The sequence below is a fragment of the Somniosus microcephalus genome, chromosome 6, assembly GCF_052327205.1.
Source record: "Somniosus microcephalus isolate GS21.2 chromosome 6, FLI_Smic_1.0, whole genome shotgun sequence".
Taxonomy (NCBI): Eukaryota; Metazoa; Chordata; class Chondrichthyes; order Squaliformes; family Somniosidae; genus Somniosus; species Somniosus microcephalus.
The window spans coordinates 80,197,628-80,221,311 of NC_140992.1; positions in this window are offsets into that span (position 1 = coordinate 80,197,628).

A 23,684-nucleotide genomic window follows, 5' to 3' on the forward strand; every position below is an offset into this window, starting at 1 on the left:
GAATGACGGTTAACATAAAAGGGAATGCAAAAATCTTCTACCGGCATGTAAACAGTAAGCGGGTAGTAAGAGGCGGGGTGGAGCCTATTAGAGACAAAGAAGGTGATATATGCTTAGAGGTGCAGGGCAAGGCTAGAATACTCAATGAGTACTTTGTATCGGTGTTTACTAAGGAGATGGATGCTGACAAAATATCGGTAGAAGTGGAAAAGGCAGAAGCAATGGAAGGGGTGAAAATTGATAGACAGGATGTACTAAAAAGGCTGAGTATGCTTAGAGTGGACAAGTCGCCTGGTCCAGATGGCTTGCATCCCAGGTTGCTAGGGGAATTGGGGGAGGAGATAGAGTAAGGGCTTGCCATGATTTTCCAATCTTCCCTAGATACGGGGGAGGTGCTTGAGGATTGGAAAGTGGCAAATGTGACACCATTGTTCAAGAAAGGGTGTAAGGACAATCCTAGTAACTACAGGCTGGTCAGTTTAACATCAGTGGTGGGTAAAGTTTTAGAAACAATAATCAAGCAAAAAATTAACGGGCACTTGGAGAGGTTTAAGCTAATTAAGGAGAGCCAGCATGGATTTGTAAAAGGCAGATCGTGTTTGACTAATCTAATTGAATTTTTTGATGAAGTAACAGAGATGATTGGTGAAGGGAATGCAATGGAAGTCGTCCACATGGATTTTTGGAAGACGTTTGACAAAGTACCACATAGAAGGCTGGTTAACAAAATTGAGGCTCGTGGAATAGGTGGGTCAGTGGCAGCTTGGATAAGGAATTGACTTAAGGACAGAAAACAGCGAGTTGTGGTAAATGGCTGTTTTTCAGACTGGAGGATGGTAGACAGTGGTGTTCCCCAAGGGTTAGTGCTGGGGCCACTGCTTTTTCTGATATATATAAATGACCTGGATATTGGAATACGGAGTAGAATTTCTAAATTTGCCGATGACACCAAACCTGGGGGTGTGGCAAACAGTGATGATGATACCAATCGACTGCAACAGGACATAGAAAGGCTAGCAGAATGGGCAGACAAGTGACAGATGGAATTTAATACAGAGAAGTGTGAGGTGATGCATTTTGGCAGAAGAAACGGAGAGGCAATATACACTTAATGGCACAGTTTTAAGGATTGTGCAGGGACAGAGGGACCTGGGAGTTAATGTGCATAGGTACCTGAAAGTGGCAGGACATATTGAGAGAGTGGTTAGCAAAGCATATGGGATCTTGGGCTTCATAAGTAGAGGTACTTGAGTACAAAAGTAGAGAAGTTATGCTGAACCTTTATAAAATGCTGATTAGGCCACAACTGGAGTATTGCATCCAGTTCTGGTCACCACACTTTAGGAAGGATGTGAAGGCCCTTGAGAGGGTGCAGAGGAGATTTATCAGAATGGTTCCAGGGATGGGGGTTCTTGGCTACAAGGACAGGTTGGAGAAGCTGGATTTTTTTTCATTAGAGCAAAGGAGGTTGAGGGGTGATTTGATAGAGGTGTACAAGATTATGATGGGTTTGGATAGGCTAGATGTGGAAAGGCTGTTCCCACTAGTTGATGGTACAAGGTCTAGGGGACACAGATTTAAGGATTTGGGCAAGAGATACAGGGGGGACGTGAGGAAAAACTTTTTTTGCGCAGCGAGTGGTGAGGACCTGGAATTCGCTGCCGATGGAAGTGGTGGACGCGGAGACACTCAGGCCTAAAAATTCAGTTGCTTTGTGCCTCCCATTAGCGCAAAGCAACTAGCGCCCGGGCGCGGCACCGCCAACACCTCCCGTGGAATTCAGCGGGAGGTTAGTGGCAGCGGTAACTGTTAGCTCCCCGTGGCGTTGCGCGGCCGGCGATGATGTCATCACCGTGCGCAGCGCCCCGCTCGCACCCCGGCCGCAATCTTCGGTAGTGCCCCCTAACTTACCACCGGATGCTATGTCTCACGGGGTCAGGGGGGCCTACCTGCGGCTGGGGTGGTGCTAATTAAAGGCGAGATGCCGGGCGGCCATTTTTGTTGCTGGCCGCCTGCCAGCACCTGCCCCCTCTGCTGTTCCCGGCCTCCTGACCAGTCCCCCCACGGAGTGCCGGCTGCGCTCTGTGAGCCCAGCACTTCTCTTGAGTGCCAGGCTCTTTTGCCGGCACTCTGATCCCTGGTGGCCCAGCTGGGCCCCGGGTCGCGCTGCGCAAGGCCGCTCCCCTTTAAGAAGGGGAGGAAGGCTTACAGTATCGTGGCGCGACATGCCACAGCGCCCAAGAGGGAGGTGGGGCGCTTCCAGTAGCACCCCACTTCTCTCTTGGGGTGCTACTGATGAATTTTGGCCACAGGGGCGCTAACTTTTTCGGGGCGCTGTTAGCGCCCCAAAGTGGGTGCAGCTCAATTACCCCCCACCCCGCAATGTTTTCAAGGGGAGACTGGATAGGCACTTGAGGAAAATAAACTTGCAGGACTACAGGGATAGAGCGGGGGAATGGGACTGACTGGATTGTACTGAACATCGTTAATTGAACACTAGAGGGCCCCTGATGGGAGCAAGTCTACAATACTAAGTAAACTCCAGGGTTTCCTCTTGTTACTTCGAGTCCTACCAATGTTATTGAACAACAAGCTGCAACATCATCTAGCTGTAGCCACAACAGCAGTGTTTATGGTCAGTCTCAAGAAGGTAACCATGATCTTATTGGATCTGACAATGAGGAACCAATGCAGGTTGAAGAAGAAGCAGAAGGCAATGATTCACAAATGGATGGCCGTCGACCAACCAGATAATATGCAACTGGGGGAGGCCAACTAAGTAACTAGCTCTAATCATATTTTGTATACTCTTACTTAGCCTGAAATTTTGTATCCCAAGTATCCCCTAACTAAATTTTAGTTTTTGGATACAAAAGTATTTCTGTTATTTCAATCAAATCATTAACACTAATAGAGTCCAACTTCTGTACATAGAACAGTTATATGTATTTATGTCTGGTCATTAACGGCATCACAAATTCATTGAAAGCTTAAGCAAGGCAACTGTAACCAGGCATCTAAAGCGAGTCCAAACAACATGATGGAGCAGCAAGGCAGATACACTGACACCGATCTACAGTGTTATGAGGAACTTCGCGACGCTTCAAGTTCTTACAAAAGAGAAAGGAATGGACCCTGAAACAGTTGAAGGCACTAATGACTTGAAAAAATGTCCCTCGGAGGCAGAAGTAATCGCCGCCAGGATCATCTGAAAAAAGTTGTTCACACTTCTATCTCCAATCACGACTTACTCGCAAGGAACGGTAGTCAATTTTGGAATTGTTTCTGGGTTCATCAGTAATACCTAGAGCAGTTTTCAAAACCTAGAGAATCGTAGAAACAGGAATCCACGCTTTTGCAGACAAATAGGACATTGAAATTCTGGCTCTAAAGAGAAGCAGAAAATGAAAGTGATTTTTCAATGAGCTTGGTACACCAATCACAACGAATTTTGCCAACTAAAAATTGAAGTGTATTTTTGATCAATCAATCTGCTTGTGATGCAACTGAATAATCGCTTCTCTGATCATTTGCTGTCTATCTTTAGGAAATGGGTGTTTTAACCTCAAATAATCTGCTAAGAAATAAAGAGACAGACTCGATGGGCCGGATGGCCTCCTTCTGTGCTGTACTATTCTCTGAATCTATGATCATGGAATCTGATGTCCGTGAGCTGTGGGACTACTGTAATCAATTGTTTGCTCAGGAGCTCAGCACTTTCAAAGAAGTGTATTCTGTAGCTCGCAAAACTATATATCTTGAAGAGTTTGCTATCTAAATGTCAAAAATGAACTATGAGCATGAGGATCAATACAGAAGAAACAGAAATTAATGTTTCATTCTCACTATGGATTGATTATGGGTTTATCAAACCACCCAGGCTTGTCAGTCAACTCTCAGTATTTACGATTTTGTGTTTGATTGCAGTAACTAGTGTTGTTGCAGAAAGCACCATCAGCTATGCCACTATTATAAAAAACAGACTAAGGTCGACAATGTCAGGTACATGGTTATCAAATCTATGATTCTGTCCTGTGAAATTGATTATTTAGAATCAATCATGAGCCATGAGATTATATGGCTTGTATATAGCCACGATACATGCACTGTATTTTACATGTGTGTATATATATTTCTATAACTAATGGGCTGGGGGGGGGGGGCAAAATTAGCTCAGAGGAGGGGGGACTCTTCCAAGACCCGAGTGGGGGAGGGGGTGGGCAACCACTGAACTAGACAAATGGCAGTTATTCACACAAATTCACATAACTTTATAAAATCACTATCCACATTAAAAAAAAATTTGTTTATGGGATCTGGGCGTCGCTGGCAAGGCCAGCATTTATTGCCCATCCCTAGTTGCCCTTGAGAAGGTGGTGGTGAACTGCCTTCTTGAACCGCTGCAGTCCGTGTGGTGAAGGTACTCCCACAGTGCTGTTAGGGAGGGAGTTCCAGGATTTTGACCCAGCGACGATGAAGGAATGGTACCATGGAAACCAAAGACAATGAAAAAAACATAGGGGTGGATTTTAACTCATAATGGGTTTCCGGCAGGAGACAACTCAGCAAGTTAATCTCCTACCTAGTGGAGGCAGCAGGAAACCATGGCAATTTTAACCGCCAGGCCTCGTTTAAATGCCACTGGACCAATTCCTGCCAAGAACGGTGATGAAGAGGGCGCAGAAGGCTGTTGGCAGGCAAAGATAAGGCGGCCCTTGGCCTCTTCCATGTAAGGCCTCCTGCTCCTTTTGGCCCCACAAAGGAAAGTTTTTCACTTAGCTGAAGGGCCTGATCTGTCTTCAAACCAGCAGCAGACATGCTTCTGCCTAGCAGGAATGCTGTGCCGGCTTCCCTGCTCCCGCCCGCTTACAACTGCACACAGTTCTATTGACACAATCGGACCCAGAATTGCACGAATGTATGAGTCTGGTTTAGGCAGGCGCGTCATCCGTCTGCAAAACCCTACAGGTTAATATTGGAAATGGTCGGGATTTGAGCGGGTAAGTAACCTGATTGTTTTTAACTGCCCACCTGCCCAGTTTCCATCAGGCGAGTAGGATTAAAATCAACCTCATTCATTTAAGGGATCCATAAGCTTTTAAATCTGTGAAAGGTCACTTTCAAAATCCAATGTGATTTGATGCACTGTAATACCTTTTACAGTTATTATGAATTATAATATCTGCAAGGAAACCCAATGTTATAAATCTCATCATCATGAAGAAACGACTCATGAAATAACACTGGACGGCCAGCTGGTGGTGCCGTCCAAGGAGTATAAATACTCGGGCGTGGGCCCAGCTTGCTCAGGGACATTTTGTAAGACAGGAACTAGTGAAGTACAACTAGACCTCCATGTTTTGAAACAAGTTGATTAAAGCCTTGCTTTATACTTGAACCAAGTGCGTAGTGAGTTTTATTACGTCAATTTAATCAACTTGATATCGACTCCACGCTCTGAGTGATTTCGGGAACAGCCAGCTACGACTTCAACTGCAGAAGGGAACTCCAGCGTAGTAATCAATCCATCATGGACAAACTACTCAGGCCCGCCCGTCTTGACCTGGACCCGAATTCACCTACAACTGCTAAGGTATGGAAACACTGGTATTGTACCTTCAGCAACTTCCTCGGGGTGTGTGGTGAGAATGTTCCTGATAAATTAGAGATACTTGCCAATTATGTATCTCCTCATGTGTTTGACTATATCGAAGACTGTGTAGACTATGACTCCGCTATCCTAATACTACAGCGACTATGTGTTAAGGCCCCAAATGAAATTTTTGCTCGGCATCTACTGGCCACAACTTGACAACAACCTGGGGAATCACTTGAAGAATTCCTTCAGAAACTTTGCAGGCTCAGCAAAGATTGTAATCTTAAAGCTGTCACAGCTGAGCAGCACCAGGAGGAGTTAATTCAAGATTCCTTTATTAATGGAATTGCATCTCCCTTCATACACCAGCGTCTGTTGGAGAATAAAACCCTCGAGTTACAGGCTGCCTGTGACCAGGCATGTTCCCTGGACTTAGCAAAGGGGCATGCAGATACCTATCTTTTACCTCGTGCACGGGCTGCTGCTATCACTTTTAATGACTCCTTCGATAGGGCTCGGGCGGAAGCCCTCAGTGATGATGACTCTAACCTAGCGGATGACAACCCTACCCTAGAAGCCTTCACTGATGACGACCCCGCCCTAGCGGCATCTTGGCAATCTGGAAGGAAGTGTTTCTTCTGTGGAGGTGCGTTCCATTATAGGAACGCAACCTGCAATCATTGCAGCAAGAAAGGTCACTTTTCTAAGGTATGCCAGTCAAGAGCCTCTGTTAGTAAGAAAGGCCACTTTTCTAAGGTATACCGGTCGAGAGCTCCTGTTAGTTTTGCAGCTACTATCTATAAAACTGCTCCTCCCCCAAGAGCCACTACTAAGGTTACAGCTGCTATCTATGCAACTGTTCCTCCCCCAAGAACCACTACTAAGGTTACAGCTGTCATGGGTAAAACTGCTCCTCCTCCCATCACAGCTGTTTTTCCCCAAAGTCTGTCCCATGCAGCCATGAAGGTTTCGGTAAATGGACACATTTTGAGCGCACTAATCGACTCATGCAGCTCTGACAGCTTCATTAGTGAGCGGGCTGTCAGTAAGTTAAAACTGCGTATTTACCCCTCAGACAGGGAAATTGCAATGACTCTGACTATAATGACCACCAACTCTTCCGTCTTTTGTCTAGTCGACCTTATTCTCAATGGCTGCACTTATTTCTCCACCTGGCTCGGGCTGCTCAAAAACCTATGCAGTGATGTGCTCCTGGGACAGGATTTCCAGAAACAACACAAAAGACTCACTTTCGAGTTTGGAGGGTCAAAACCAGTGCTTACTGTTTCCAAAGTACCGGTTTCTGCGCTTTCGGCGGCTTCACTCGATGAGCCCTTCTTGTTTGCCAATCTTTCCCCCATAGTCACTAAATCACGACGTTTCAGCCAAGATGATCGATCCTTTATCGAAGCAGAAATCTCTCGCCTTCTAGCTGATGGTATCATTGAGCCATGTTCATCTTCCTGGTGGGCTCAAGTCGTCGTTGTTAAAAATCCTCTGAAGCAACACAAGAAACATCTTTGCATCGATTACTCACAAACTATTAACCAGTATACCAACCTGGATGCCTACCCACTACCACGCATCGATGACATGGTCAATGACCTTGCCAACTACAAGGTATTTTCAACTTTTGATTTAAAGAGCGCATATCATCAAGTACCGTTAAAGGACTCTGAGAAAAAGTATACGGCCTTTGAGGCCAATGGTCGGCTTTATCAGTTTTGTCGCCTTCCATTTGGGGTCACCAATGGGGTGGCCGTCTTTCAACGGCAATGGACAGCCAAGTCAAACAGGAGAACTTAACGGACACTTTTCCATATCTAGATAATATCACCATTGCTGGTCATGACCAGATGGAGCATGATGCCAATCTCCAGAAATTTTTTGACATTCTCCGTCGTCGCAACTTAACCTTAAATGAGTCCAAATCTGTGAAATCAGTACCATCAGTGAACATCCTTGGCTACTGGGTGGGCAACGGTGTCATCAAACCGGATCCGGAGCGACTTCGTCCGCTTCAGGAGCTCCCTCTCCCTACGAATCTCAGCACTCTTCGTCGGGCACTCGGCATGTTCGCCTATTATGCAAAGTGGATACCCCACTTCGCCAACAAGATCCAGCCCCTGCTTCATGCAAAGTCATTTCCATTGGAGGCAACGGCTATTTCAGCCTTCAACCTCCTCAAGCGACAACTGGAAAAAGCCACGCTTCATTCCATTGATGAAAATCTTCCTTTCGTGGTCGAGTGCGATGCATTGGAGGTGGCGATCTCTGCTACCTTGAATCAAGGTGGTCGACCCGTTGCATTTCTGTCCAGAGCTCCATTATCCTCCTGTCGAGAAGGAGGCTACGGCCATCATCGAACCTGTACGTAAATGGAGTCATTTTCTCGCTCGTCGCCATTTCACGCTTATAACCGATCAGCGCTCCGTGGCCTTTATGCTGGATAACTGGAAGCGCACTAAGATCAAGAATAACAAAATACAACTCTGGAGGATGGAATTGGCCACATTTGGATGCACCATACATTATCGACCCGGCAAAGAGAATGTGGCCCCGGATACCCTCACGCGGGCATTCTGCTCTTCTATGTCAACTTCGACTCTTGCAGATCTTCATACTGACTTATGCCATTCTGGCGTTACCTGTATGTTGCACTTTGTGCAATCTAAAAATCTCCCATTTTCTACAGAAGATGTGAAAAGAACATGCTCCTCCTGTAGAATTTGTGCGGAATTAAAACCGCAATTCTTCCGTCCATCGGATGGCTCGCTCATACATGCTATGCAGCCTATGCAGCGACTCAGCATTGACTTTAAAGGGCCATTGCCTTCCTCAATGCGAAACACCTACTTACTTACTATGGTGGACGAATATTCATGCTTTCCCTTTGCTTTCCCCTGTCTCAATATGCTTACTTCCACAGTGATCAAATGCCTTGATCAAGTCTTTTCCCTTTGCGGTACGGCCAATTTCATCCACTCTGATCGGGGTCCCTCCTTCATGTCAAGCGAACTCAAAAGTTATCTTTCCCAACAGGGAATCGCCACAAGTAAAACGACACCATACCATTCCATCGGTAACGGACAGGTTGAGAGATACAACGCTATCATTTGGAACGCTGTTCGTCTTGCACTGAGGTCACGCAACCTACCAGACCAGCAGTGGGAAACTATGCTCCCTGACGTGTTGCATTCCATCAGGTCTCTTCTTTCTACGTCCACCAATGTCATGCCTCACGAGTGATTCTTCGGGTTCCAGCGTCGCTCCACTCATGGGACGTCCCTACCATCATGGTTGGCAGCTCCCGGCCCCGTGCTGCTCCGAAGATTCGTCCGATCTTCCAAAAACGATCCCCTCGTTGATGAGGTAGAACTCACGGACGTTAATCCCACGTATGCGCACGTGCAGTACCCTGATGGTCGGGAGTCCACCGTTTCACTCCGAGATCTGGCTCCCTGTCCAACCGGTCCCACGGACCCAACTGATAGAGGGACCCACGGTAATAATGCCGACACTCTGCGCTCCTTTGAAGATGACGCCCTACCTGGGACATCAAGAGATCTGCCGGCTACCCCACTGGATCCACTCAGGGAGCCGCGTGCTCCCAATGGGATGGCCACCTGAAGCCAAGACGCCGGTCAATCCCCGGCTATCAAACAAGATGAAGCCAGCTCTGCACCTGTGGGGACCTGCACCCGGATTCACGATCTCCCCAGTCTCCCTCAGGTCGATCAAGGCGACACGGGCCCTGTCAATCTACCAGTACGGATCAAGCGGCCCAGGGACCAAGACACGGTCCAGGGAGACGTGCCTTCCATCCATAAACAAAGATCTAAAAGACTGCGGCTATTCGTGGTCTGCCTAATCCGTTAGGAGGAAGTCGTCGGACTTTCAAATCTTTTAGGCAGGACGAATGTTATGAATCTCATCATCATGAAGAAACAACTCATGAAATAACACTGGACGGCCAGCTGGTGGCGCCGTCCAAGGAGTATAAATACTCGGGCGTGGGCCCAGCTTGCCCAGGGACATTTTGTAAGACAGGAACTAGTGAAGTACAACTAGACCTCCATGTTTTGAAACAAGTTGATTAAAGCCTTGTGTTATACTTGAACCAAGTGCGTAGTGAGTTTTATTACGTCACCCAGCAAAAATAAAAATAGCCAGGATATTATCACCAGAACTCAGTTAAGATTTGAAAAAAATGATTTGTTCTGAGGTGTAATGGCAATGGCAGGGCCGCATTTATTGCCCATCCCTAGTTGCTATGAGAAGGTGGTGTTGGACCTTCTCGTTGAACCACTGTGATTCTTGTGCTGATGGTGCTTCCACAACGATCTTAGGTAGGGAATGGCAGGATACTGATTTATTGATGATGAAAAAAATGACAATATATGTCCAAGTCAGACTGATGAGTAGCTTGAAGGGGAGATTGCAGGTAATAGTGTTCTGACAATATTGCTCTACTCCTGCTCAGTGGTAGAGGTCATTGGGCTGGGAGGTGCTTTTGAGGTAAACTAGGTGAGTTGCAGCAGTGCATCCAGTAGATAAGTGCATACGGCACGAGTGCACCATTGATGGAGGGGGTGGATACTGAGTCTAACAGCAGGGATGCTGATTAAGCAAACTGCTTTGACTTAATGCTAAAGAGAATAAAAATGAAAAGAACGTCTGCAGAGTTCTCACAACTGCGCACCATAACTTTGGTGGAAGATCAGTGGAAATCCTGGAGAAATGTTGTAAACAGTTAAATCATTTATGCCTTATCTCCAGGAAGGTTCTACCAATCTCTCGTCATAGTCACAGCAGCAGATCAAGAGAACCCAGCATCAAAAATTTGATCTCTGGAACCTATGGAAGTATAAAGAGACCAACAAGTGGCTGTAAATTAATTGATATAACCTAGAAATGACTCGTTTGTGGTAATAAAGAGTTAACTGAGCATTGTATTACAAAGAACAGGTGGGAATTCATGCTTTCACTCTTTTATTTAGTCAAAGGTGTAGCCAATGAAAGCTAGGTGCAATAATCATGTTTATCAGCTGTTTAAAATATTAATTAGTCACTTTAGGTTTTGTGATAGCACATGACACTATCATATCGTTGTCTCCTTAGTAATTTCACTACAAGAATGCAATGGAGCAGGCAGATATCCCATTTTGATGACCAGGCACTTGATGCTCTGATTTAGGGTGTGAGGGAATGGAAAGACACCATCTATGGGACAGAGGACCACTTTCAGTTAGATACGCCTGGATTATCAGCGATGGAAAGACCCACCAAGCAAGTCTACTGTGTCTCGTGAACCCAACAGACCTGAAACAATTCCATGACAACACACCTTAAGATAACCACTAAAGTAGCTTAAGAAGATTCACACACATGACATTCAGTTACCATAAGTGCATATGAAATTAAGTCAGCCTTCTTATTGAATTGCTTCTGCATGAAAACCAACCTCCAAGGTGCATTCTTCGCTGGTTTCAACAGCCCTGGAGAATAGATAGTCAACCTTGAGCCAAGTATTCACAGTTCTCATAGATGCCCAATGTTCTGCTCTCAAAAGAAATCAATGGCCATGTCGAGAAAGTTTCCAGTGGTAGGGGAATGTGCATAGTAATCAAAGATTGGGCAGTTGGCTACCTTGACAGCTCCACATGGGAACTGTCAAGCACCTCTGCAGAAATGACAGTAGACGTAGCAGAAAGCAAGCTTGTCCAGGGAGCCAGAACAGTACTGGATGTGCCTGACTCAGATGCAGAGCCCTCTGGGTCCACAGCAAATGGTGGTCTTATGGCAACAGTGAAATCATGCAGTCAGCCAGCACACCTACTTCTTCCATTAGGGAATCATTGAAGAGTGGGACAGATGTTCCATACCACATTAGTACAACAGGCTCAAGGGAAAGCCCTGTGGCAACTCACACTAACAATATTCACTCACACAGAATGCTAGGAATGATAATTTATGTAAGAGTTTTGACGTTTCAGTGCTTAGGAGAAAGTTGGACTATAGCAAGAGATGGAAACAGGGCATGAAAGTGTAAGGGAAGATCGTATGGGCAAGGCACATAGGCATATGTGGGTTTTTAAAGGGACCATTTGTTGTACTTATTTAGAGGCAACATGTGCTATGCATTGTTGCATCAGTCTTCCTTGCTACACCAGTGGTTCTATATCTGGTTCTTCATTGTCACGTTTAGCCTTATGCATAGCCATAGATTGTTCTTTGTCTACAGTGAGACATATTTGCCGAGTGAAGGCGTGCACATGCAGAATATGACAATCATTCTCAAGAACCTGAGGGAACTGTACTGTAGGGCCTCTACTGATTGGTCCAGACATCTGAAGTGCTTCTTCAGAATCCCAATCATAAGATGAATGTTCATTTATATAGTTGTAATGTGCCACACTGAACTTTGCTTCTGCCCATGTGTGGTACAAAGGTTTCAATGACTGCATAGGGTGCCTTTAGTCTCCAGGCACTCATACTTCCAATCTTCCATTCCTTTGAAACAATGGGTGACACGGAGGATTGCCTTAAAATGAAGACATCATATGAGCTCCCTGGGCAACAGAATTATGTGCTAATGATCACATACTAGCAGCATGTTAAGAGAAAACCCTTGTAGTTCATGCAGGGTTTTATATTGTGAACAGGAGCCTGAATGGCAACAGGTATGCAGCTATTCACTTCAGAGTCTGCATGCTGATGAATTCTGCCAAGGCGGTTTGTCCATTGGAAAATAAATGAAATTGTTGGCCCAGTGAAATGAGGCAACTGTCACCTCCATGATAGATCTGTGTACAGCAAACCACATACATCACAGCTCTTGCCTGGAATGACCATGAACCATAAAAACTCAGGCCATATTCACTTCAGCTACTACCTGCAGTGCCATCCTGATGTCTGAGCTAGTCTGCAGGTCTTCATTCATAGATTGCCTAGTTGACATAGCTCCGTCACCCTTATTCTCGGTCAACTGCGGCAGTGCTCCTCAATAATCCCAGGTAGCTCTGAATGGGCAGTACATCAGATGCATCAGATACCAGCAATCTCTAATCGTCTGCCCCTGCTGTTCCACCTTACCTCACAGCTTGCACTCTGCTGTTCTTTCTCATCCTCCTCAGTCAAGTGCAGCGTAAATGTCACACTGACTCCAATTTCCACGGTCTTCTACGCAGCCAAAGTAATTGTTGTCTTATATAGATGATCATCTCTGACCTGACCAAATCAAAGCAAACCAAAGCTGCTGTTGCAATGCTGGTTAACAAAATCAGAATTTTTGATGCGCTGCATGTGTGAAGTGGGAAGACTGCAGAATTGTTTGGGTTAAATTTACATAACAATTATACCGGCATCAACAAGCTCAACAACACTGCTGCACAGGTCCATCACTAAAACACTAACCAACCACTTCATGCTGGGGGCAATTTTTTAGCTTACAATAAAATCAGGTAAAATGTGTGTCCTCTAGTACTCAGGAAATTTTTCACATTAACAGATAAATAGCATAATGCATATATTAATTTTCAGCCTTGTGCCACTTTGAGCCTCGCTATTAAATTATAATCTTCACTCACTTTAAATGTACATATCCAACCTGATCGCTTTAAAAATGAATGAATAACACACTATTGTGGAGGTTCAGAGTCTGAAATGGGATTTTTACATCATCACTGCAGAATAATAGCATCATGTGATACACAGCAGGGTATAATCAGGAAATGATTTTGCAGTTGTAACACTAAATTACAGGGAAATTAGGATCCCAGGGGATGATAGTGCAGGGTGGAGACAGAATATGCCAGTGACCGTGACTCATAGGTCGGCCTGGCTTTTAAACACGTAGTATTCCAACTAAATTTGCCTTATATGTTGTCATAATTACATATTTCTTCATGAGCTCCCTTTAAATGTGACAATTAATTAATACAATTTTAGAATTTAACAAGGCAAACCTGTGTAACACATTTAGAGCAATGTGCTCTCCTACCTGATGTGGATGCCATTTATTCTTAGGTGTTCAGTGTAGCATGTTACACCACTAAAATCTATTCATAAATAAAAAATAATGCATCAAACGCAGCCACTTTCCTACTCAGAGTACTCATCCAGGGAGCCATTTTCTCTGTTTTTCTACTCTGTAGACATGCCTTTTAAAAGGTCAATTCCACTTCAGGACGTCATTTGTCACAGGATTTTGTTTTTCATATGAAAATCATACTCCAATCACAAAAGAAATGTCAAAATTCAGTCGTACCCATCATGAACACCATTCATTGCTTCTTTGATTTAGCCCTGCTCTTTTGACAAACATAATATATTTGTAAGATTTTGAAACTCAGCACATTTTCAGACATCCCCCCTCACCACCCACCCCCCCACCCTCTCCACCCTGGTTTAAAATTGTATTCATTTGTTATAAGCAATGTAGTTATGGCAGTTTTACACATTCTTCCAAGGTGAGAAAAAACCCACAATGAGTTACTATGACAAGGATATAATTAACTTTGTATTTCTCATACATATTTCCAACTTTGCAAAGGTATCTGAAACTGAAGGCAGATAACATCTATTTTTGAGCACATTTTGTTTTTATTCTGCTGCCAAGATAGTCACCATTTCCTGTACAACACAACAAATATTACAAACAAATACCTGACATATAAAGAGAGAATTTTATTACATCACAAAGCTTGGCATCCCAACAACATGCCCTTTTGCGTATTTCACAAGTGTGCATCTGATTTTAACACGTGTGGAGAAATTAGCTCTGTGGGCTATTTACTACCGTGTCATAAAAGGTGCCAACTGTTACTTGGGATTTTCTTGGATAAAATATACAGCAAAGCTGGCAAGGCAACGCGAAAAACACTGTTCCCACAATACCTCACTCGACAGCTGAATATCTAGAAGCTCATTACCTCCAGGAAGGTGTGGAAATCTACATTGTTATTGAGAAAAGAAAGTGTACAATAAGTCCTTGTTTTATCTACTTCATTGACAGTAGATGCAACCATATTTGATCACTCATCTGATTGCCAGCAGACTTTATACCCACAGGTCCCATCAGCGCAGGCAATTTCAGCTATGTAATTGTGCATCTGCTGAAATGTTGCAGCTGTTCTAGTATAATAGGTTAGTACAGTATTATCCATAGTTCCTAATATCAAAGTCCTTTCCCTGCTAAAATGAAATACTTCACAGTCAGATAACGTTTATTGTCATTTTATAAATGGCTTTTTGTATGTTTCTTAGAGACTCTCCTTTTCAAAACTCATTAGGTAGCAAGTAACAGCATTTCTTTATGGATGGGTTTCATTGCAAATTCCACAGAAATTGATTTTTTTTATAGAAAAATATCATATGCATAAATTGCAAGATGACATTTTGAAATTTAGTGTAGAAGCCTCATCAAAATCCTTACAGGGTTAAATTAAATGCAAAACCAATGTTATTAAGTGTAGTCAGGTGAAGATGCCACTGGTTATATCTGTGTGCTGTGCATCAGGAATAGCTTTTACCAGGCTTCATATCAGAGTCACTGCAGTATTCTGTCAAAGCGTTAAGTTATAGGATTTAGAAGAATAAGACAAAGAAAAGCAATTTACATTCTGCCAGATGTGGGATGTGGAAGTAAAAGTAATTCAAGACTTATCCCAATTAATATGGGCTTTGTATTTAATGAGTTTTTTCCCCTTGATTCAAAAGGACTGAGATTAAAGAGGATATAAATAATATTATGCTGTCCATTTATTTTTGACAATTTCAGAAAACTATGAGGGTTCTGAATGCAAAACCATCTTTATCTCTTTTGACATTTTACCTGTAAGAAGTCACACAACACCAGGTTATAGTCCAACAGTTATATTTGAAATCATAAGCTTTCGGAGCGCTGCTCCTTCATCAGGTGAAGTGGAGAGATGCATAAAGACACAGCTTATATAGTCAGAGAATAATGCCAGATGATTGCAGGTAATCTTTCTAACTGCCATTTATCACACCTCGGCAGAGAGATAATCACAGCAATCTCCACACCATGGCTACTATCGACACCACAAACTGCCGGCTCAAAGTGGAGAGGATCTCCATGAAGATCACGTATATCGACACAGACATCAAGTTTCTACAGAGATGCAAGAAAGCAGACAAGATCCCGAAAGGACTACAGATCATGAACCCACTCAAGTCGACCTACAACACAGACTACGCTGAGAGACTCTGCCTTCATACCTCTCGCACACTCCTCAAACATCTCGTACACCAGCTCTACAGCAGACGCCGCAACCTCGAAACCGAGATAGGGTCCATGCTCTCAGCCTGTGCTCAGGACACAGCAGACCAGCTACGAGACACCGCCAAACAGACGAGACAACGGAACTACACTGCCTACATACACACCAAGAACAGGAAGCTTGAGAAACTTGGCATCACCACCAGCAGCAACCAAGCCTCCCCCGGTACCACGGTTGAAACCACAGGGAAGTCCATCGTCAACTTGTCCGACCACACCCTTCAACCAGACGAAATTGAAGTTCTCAGCCGAGGGCTCAATTTCTGCCCCACCACCAAAATGGACCCCATCGGTCTCGCGGCAGACACAGAGGAATTCATCAGGAGAATGAGGCTCCGGGAATTCTTCCACAAATCCCAAGATGTCAGCAGCGAACCCAATGAGACAACCAATGATCCGGAACAGCAGACAGAGGGATCCGCAGTACAGCAACCGAAGAAGAAAGAGTCAAATTGGACCCCGCTGGAGGGTTGCTGCCCTAAGCTTGACATGTATGCTCAAGCTGTCAGGAGATGCATCAACGCCAGATTCATCAGCCGCACTCACAAGACAGTCCAGAATGTCACCCGAGCACAACGCAACGCCATCCACGCTCTCAAGACCAACCGCAACATTATCATCAAACCAGCAGACAAAGGAGGAGCCATCGTCATACAGAACAGAACAGGCTATTGCAAAGAAGCATACCGACAACTGGACAACCAGGAACACTACAGACAGTTACCCGCAGATCCGACCAAAGAACACACCTGCCAACTCAACAGACTGATCAAGACCTTCGATCCAGACCTTCAAAGCATCCTACGCGCTCTCATCCCATGTACTCCCCGCGTGGGAGACTTCTACTGCCTCCCAAAGATACACAAAGCCAACACACCCGGACGTCCTAGCGTATCAGGCAACAGAACCCTGTGTGAGAACCTCTCTGGATACGTCGAGGGCATCCTGAAACCCATCGTATAGGGAACCCCCAGCTTCTGTCGCGACACTACAGACTTCTTACAGAAACTCAGCACCCACGGACCAGTTGAACCAGGAACACTCCTCGCCACGATGGACGTCTCGGCACTCTACACCAGTATCCCCCACGATGATGGCATCGCTGCGACAGCCTCAGTACTCAACACCAACAACAGCCAATCTCCAGACGCCATCCTACAACTCATCTGCTTCATCCTTGACCACAATGTCTTCACCTTCGACAACCAGTTCTTCACCCAAACACACGGAACAGCCATGGGGAACAAATTCGCACCCTAATACGTTAACATCTTCATGCACAAGTTTGAGCAAGACTTCTTTGCTGCACAGGACCTCCAACCAACGCTATACACCAGATACATTGACGACATTTTCTTCCTATGGACCCACGGCGAAGAATCACTGAAAAGACTACATGATAACATCAACAAGTTCCATCCCACCATCATACTCACCATGGACTACTCCTCAGAATCGGTTTCATTTTTGGACACACGAATCTCCATCAAAGATGGATACCTCAGCACTTCACTCTACTGCAAGCCCACGGACAACCTCAGGATGCTCCACTTCTCCAGCTTCCACCCTAACCACGTTAAAGAAGCCATCCCCTATGGACAAGCCCTGCGAATACACAGGATCTGCTCAGACGAGGAGGAACACGAAGGACACCTACAGACGCTGAAAGATGCCCTCGTAAGAACGGGATATGACGCTCGACTCATCGATCGACAGTTCCGACGGGCCACAGCAAAAAATCGCATAGACCTCCTCAGAAGACAAACACGGGACACAACCAACAGAGTACCCTTCGTCGTCCAGTACTTCCCCGGAGCGGAGAAACTACACCATGTTCTTCGCAGCCTTCAACATGTCATCGATGACGACAAACACCTCGCTAAGGCCATCCCCACGCCTCCACTACTCGTCTTCAAACAGCCACCTAACCTCAAACAGACCATCGTTCGCAGCAAATTACCCAGCTTTCAGGAGAACAGCGACCACGACACCACACAACCCTGCCACGGCAACCTCTGCAAGACATGCCAGATCATCAACACAGATACCATCATCACACGTGAGGACACCACCTACCAGGTGCATGGTACATACTCATGTGACTCGGCCAACGTTGTCTACCTCATACGTTGCAGGAAAGGATGCCCCGGAGCATGGTACATCAGCGAGACCATGCAGACACTGCGACAACGGATGAACGGACACCGTGCAACAATCGCCAGGCAGGAGTGTTCCCTCCCAGTCGGGGAACACTTCAGCAGTCAAGGACATTCAGCCTCCGATCTTCGGGTAAGCATTCTCCAAGGCGGCCTTCGAGACATATGACAACGCAAAATCGTCGAGCAGAAACTGATAGCCAAGTTCCGCACTCATGAGGACGGCCTCAACTGGGATCTTGGGTTCATGTCACGCTACATGTAACCCCACCTGACGTAGGGTCATCCAGACTCGAGTTGTCGTTGGCTTGTTCTCTCTACACAGATGCGGCCGGAGCTGCTGTGATTTCCAGCAAAAAACATGTTTTTTGTCTGTTTTTTGTTTTCCATCTGCAACATTTGACCCCTTGTGACCCCACCTCATTGTTCTTTGATGTAATGTTTTCCTGACTAACCTGTTTGGACACCATTCACACCTTTGATTGCTGTGATTATCTCTCTGCCGAGGTGTGATAAATGGCAGTTAGAAAGATTACCTGTAATCATCTGGCATTATTCTCTGACTATATAAGCTGTGTCTTTATGCATCTCTCCACTTCACCTGATGAAGGAGCAGCGCTCTGAAAGCTTGTGATTTCAAATAAAACTGTTGGACTATAACCTGGTGTTGTGTGACTTCTTACATTTGTCCACCCCAGTCCAACACCGGTATCTACACACCATGACATTTTATCTGAGTTTAATTACAAGAAGTAAGGCTGAGCTTCAGTAATTATTTGATTTAATCCCCGTCACTCATTATAAAGCGCAAAAGAAAGAGAACTCTGCTATACAAACATTGTGGTAGAATTTCTGAAGGGGTTTTCCCGATCTCCAGCCACAACTTCAGCAGAAGATCAACGGAAACCTCGACAAAACAACATAAACAGGCTTTCTCTGCAGTTTCTGCCAATCTTCTGTTACGGCAGGAGATCAGGAGTACCTCCATAGAAATTACTGGTGATTTTTAATATCAAATAATTCTATTCCAGCCACAACAGAGGGAATGGGTCAATGTAAAGGAAAATCGGGCGGGGTGTATGACAGGCAGCCGATCTACTACCACTGGTTTTGTGTCCCTGTTGAATTTTACCGCCCCCCCCCCATTTGACTGGTAAAGTACATTGAAAATACCATAGGCTGTTTCTCAATTTATAGTAATGACCCATCATGAATACATCACTATCAACAGAACAATGGTCATTCTTGCTACAAAATTTTGAGGGAGCCTCTAAGCAGACATCGTCAACAGACTATCCATCCACCAGATTACCAGGGCTCATACGGGAAACCGTTATATATATGGACTTTCAAAAGACATTTGATAAAGTACCACATAATAGACTTTTTAGTAAAATTGAAGCCCATGGGATTAAAGGGGCAGTGGCTATGTAGATACAAAATTGGCTAAAGGACAGCAAGCAGAGAGTATTGGTGAATGGTTGTTTTTTGGACTGGAAGGAAGTGTTCAGTAGTATCCCCCAGGGGTCAGCGTTGGGACCACGACTCTTTTTGATATATATTAATGACCTGGACTTGGGTATACATGGCAGAATTTCAAAGTTTGCAGATGGCACGAAACTCAGAAAAGTAGTAAACAGTAAAGAGCATAGTAATAGACTTCAGGAGGGCATAGACTGGTGAAATGGGCAAGCACATGGGCAGATGAAATTTAATGCAGAGTAATGTGAAATTATTCATTTTTTGTAGGAAGAATGAGGGTGGACAATATAAACTAAATGTACAATTTTAAAGGGGGTGCAGGAACAGAGACCTGGGGTGTATATACATAAGTTTTTGAAGGTGGCAGGACAAGTTGAGAAGGCATACGGGAACCTTGGCTTTATAAATAGAGGCATAGAGTACAAAAGCAAGGAGTTATGCTAAACCTATATAAAACACTGGTTAGGCCCCAGCTGGAGAACTGTGGCCAATCCTGGGCACCATACTTTAGGAAGGATGTCAAGGCCTTAGAGAGGGCACAGAAGAGATTTACTAGAATGATCACATGGGTTTAAGACTTCAGTTACGTGGCGAGACTAGAGAAACTGGGGTTGTTCCCCTTATTGTTTCCCACATTATGGGCTGGATTTTCATTGAGGAGGCGTGTAGGAGGCGGGACTACAACTTTTGGGGTTGTAGTCCCGCCTCCATCGAGTTGTGGCCAACCCACGCGATTTTCACTTGATTGACCTTGTTGAGCCCACCCAGCGGGCTTAGCAGGCCAATTAAGGGCCACCCGGCAACAGGTGACGTTGTGGGAGACTACGGTCTCCCGCGTAAAGAAATAGGCAACACAGCGAGCTACAAGAAATAGGTCTTTACTCCAACTCTCACAATACAGTACTGAATTCGTAAAGCCCGCGAACCTGTGATGACTCACGGATTGGTCACCTGCTGGAACCTGAATGGTTTTCCTTCTCTCAGCAGCAGGCAAGTCTGAACATGCCTTATTCCTCTCAGCTTGCAACTGTCTTGCGGGGGGAGAGGAATACAGCAGTTAAAAGGGGATTATACAGGTTTATCTACATACACACAGTGTTTCCCCAATGTGGCAACGCCACATACGCCCCCCCAGAATCCTCGTTAACTGTAAAAGTCAGTCTCTGCGGAGGTTTGACCAAACAGCCGTAGTGGCTGTAGTAGCCATCTGGCGTGTGAGGAGGGCTCTCTGGGAGGTCAGCTGGTTGGTTCGTCGGCTGGTCTGGCGGCTGGTCTGCCGGTGGGCTGGCTGGACGGGCTGCTGGCGAAGGTGGGGCGGCGGCCGGGAAGTAAGGTTCTGGCGTGTCTTGGTCCTCTTGTGGGGCCGCCGCCAAAGCGGGAGGTCTGCCCCGCCATGGGGGAAGAGCCAGACGAAACGGGAAGTTGAGGTCCAGGTGCGCCGGTTTGAGGCGGTCTACTGAAATAAGGTCCGGCTTCCCGCCAACGTCGATAAGAAAAGCTTTGTCCCCCGTCTCCAATACTGAGAAGGGACCGGTGTATGGTGCCTGCAGTGGGCCTCTGTGCGCGTCCCGGTGCACGAAAACGAACTCCGCATGTCGTAAGTCCCGAGGCACGTAGGACGGCTGCGGACCGTGTTGCGAAGTGGGCACTGGACGGAATTGCTGGGCCGCGTCCTGGTGCAGGGAAAGCTGTCTGGCGGCTGACCACGGCTCCGTTGTCAGGGGGAGGAAGTCGCCTGGTACTCTGAGCGGTTGGCCGTAGACCACCTCGGCCGCGGAGGCGCGGAGGTCCTCTTTGGGTGCGGTGCGCAATCCCAGGAGGACCCAGGGTAGTTTGTCGATCCAGTTGGTGTCGGCCAGGCTGGCGCGGAGGGAGGCTTTCAAGGAACGATGAAAGCGCTCGCAGAGCCCGTTGGCCTGCGGGTGGTAGGCTGTTGTCCTGTGCAACTTGGTGCCGAGGCCGGCGGTGATGGCATTCCACAAGTGGGAGGTAAACTGGGGGCCTCTGTCCGAGGATATGTCGGTCGGCACGTCGAACCGGGCCGCCCATGTCGAGACGAATGCTCGCGCGACGTCGGTCGTGGTGGTGGAGGCGAGGGGAACCGCCTCGGGCCATCTGGTGGTGCGGTCGACAATCGTGAGCAGGTGTGTGAAACCGTGCGACGGCGGCAAGGGGCCTACCAGATCGACGTGGACGTGGTCGAAACGCCTCTCGGGCACCGGGAAACACTCCAATGGCGCCTTGATGTGCTGCTGGACCTTAGCGCGCTGACACGCCACGCATGTGTTGGTCCAGCCTCTCACATCCTTGTGGAGTCCAGGCCAGACGAACTTGGCGGACATGAGTTTCTGAGACGCACGCATCCCTGGATGTGAGAGGCCGTGGATGATGTCGAAAACTCGCTTGCGCCAGGCGGATGGGACGACCGGCCTAGGCGAGGGGACTGAGACGTCGCACAGGAGGGTTGTGCCGGCTGCGTGGAAGTGGATGTCGGCCAGAGTGAGGCTGGTGGTTGACGTCCTGAGGGCCTGGATCTCCGCGTCGGCGGCCTGGTCTCTCGCCATGCTGGCGTAGTCGACGCCCAGGTGCACTGCGTGGAGCGAGGGTCTTGAGAGGCAGTCGGCCACCAAATTGTCCTTGCCGGTGACGTGGCGGATGTCCGTGGTGAACTCCGAGATGAAGTTGAGTTGGCGCTGTTGGCGGACCAGGGTTCGGTTACTTTGGCCATTGCGAAAGTGAGTGGCTTGTGGTCCACGAATGCGGTGAACGGCCGGCCTTCCAGGAGGAAACGGAAGTGCCGGATTGCCAGGAACAGGGCCAGGAGCTCTCTGTCGAACGTGCTGTAGGCCTGCTCGTTCTTGCGCAGCTGTCGGCTGAAAAATGCCAGTGGCTGCCACGCGCCTTCGACCCACTGTTGCTGGACCGCGTCGACGGCGTAATCCGAGGCATCTGTGGTGAGGGCAGTCTTGGCGCCCGGGATGGGGTGGGCCAGTAGTGTGGCGTTGGCCAAGGCGCTTTTGGTCTGGTGGAAGGCTGTCGCCATCTCGCTGGACCAGGTGAGTTGCTCTTTGCCCGTTTTGCCTCTGGTGGCTTCGTAGAGGGGGCGCATGAGTGAGGCGGCCTTGGGCACGAAACGGTGATAGAAATTGACCATCCCCAAAAATTCCTGCAGCGCCTTGACCGAGGTGGGCTGGGGAAAGTCCGCCACCGCCTGCACCTTGGAAGGTAGGGGAATGGCTCCCCTTGGTGAGATTCTGTGGCCGAGAAAGTCAATTTGGGCTGCTCCGAACTGGCATTTGGCCGGGTTGACGATTAGCCCGTGTTGGCTGAGGCGCTGGAAAAGAGAGCGCAAATGCGCGATGTGCTCGGCCTTGTTGGTGCTGGCCACAAGGATATCGTCCAGATAGACGAACAGGAAGCTCAGGTCCCGTAGGACGGAATCCATGAGCCGTTGGAAGGCCTGTGCGGCGTTCTTGAGCCCGAAGGGCATGCGCAGGAACTCGAACAGTCCGAAGGGGGTGATGACCACCGTCTTCTGGACATCTGCGTGGTGGACGGGGACCTAATGGTAGCCGCGAATCAGGTCGACCTTGGAAAAGATGGACTTTCCTGCTAGGTGTGCCGAGAAGTCTTGGATGTGCGGAATGGGGTATCTATCGGGCGTGGTGGCGTCGTTGAGCCGTCTGTAGTCGCCGCAGGGGCACCAGCCACCGCCCGGCTTGGGCACAATGTGGAGGGGGGACGACCAGGGGCTGTTCGAGCGGCGGATGATGCCCAGTTTCTCCATCGTGGCGAATTCTTCCTTGGCCACCGCCATCTTGGCTGGGTCCAGGCGTCTGGCTCGGTCGAACACTGGTGGTCCCGTAGTGGCGATGTGGTGCTCGACACCATGCTTGGCTGCCACGGCTGAGAAGGTCGGTTGTGTGAGCCTCGGGAAATCTGCGAGTAGGCGGGCGTAGTCGTCACCCGCCGGGGCAGAGCAGGACCCGACGAGGGCCGGGCTGTTGCTCTGCTGGCAGGCCAGTGAAGCGAAAGTTGCTGCGTCGATCAGGCGCCTGTCGCGGACATCGACCAGGAGTCCGTGGGCGCAAAGAAAATCGGCGCCCAGCAAGGGATGTGCCACCGAGGCCATCACGAAATCCCACGT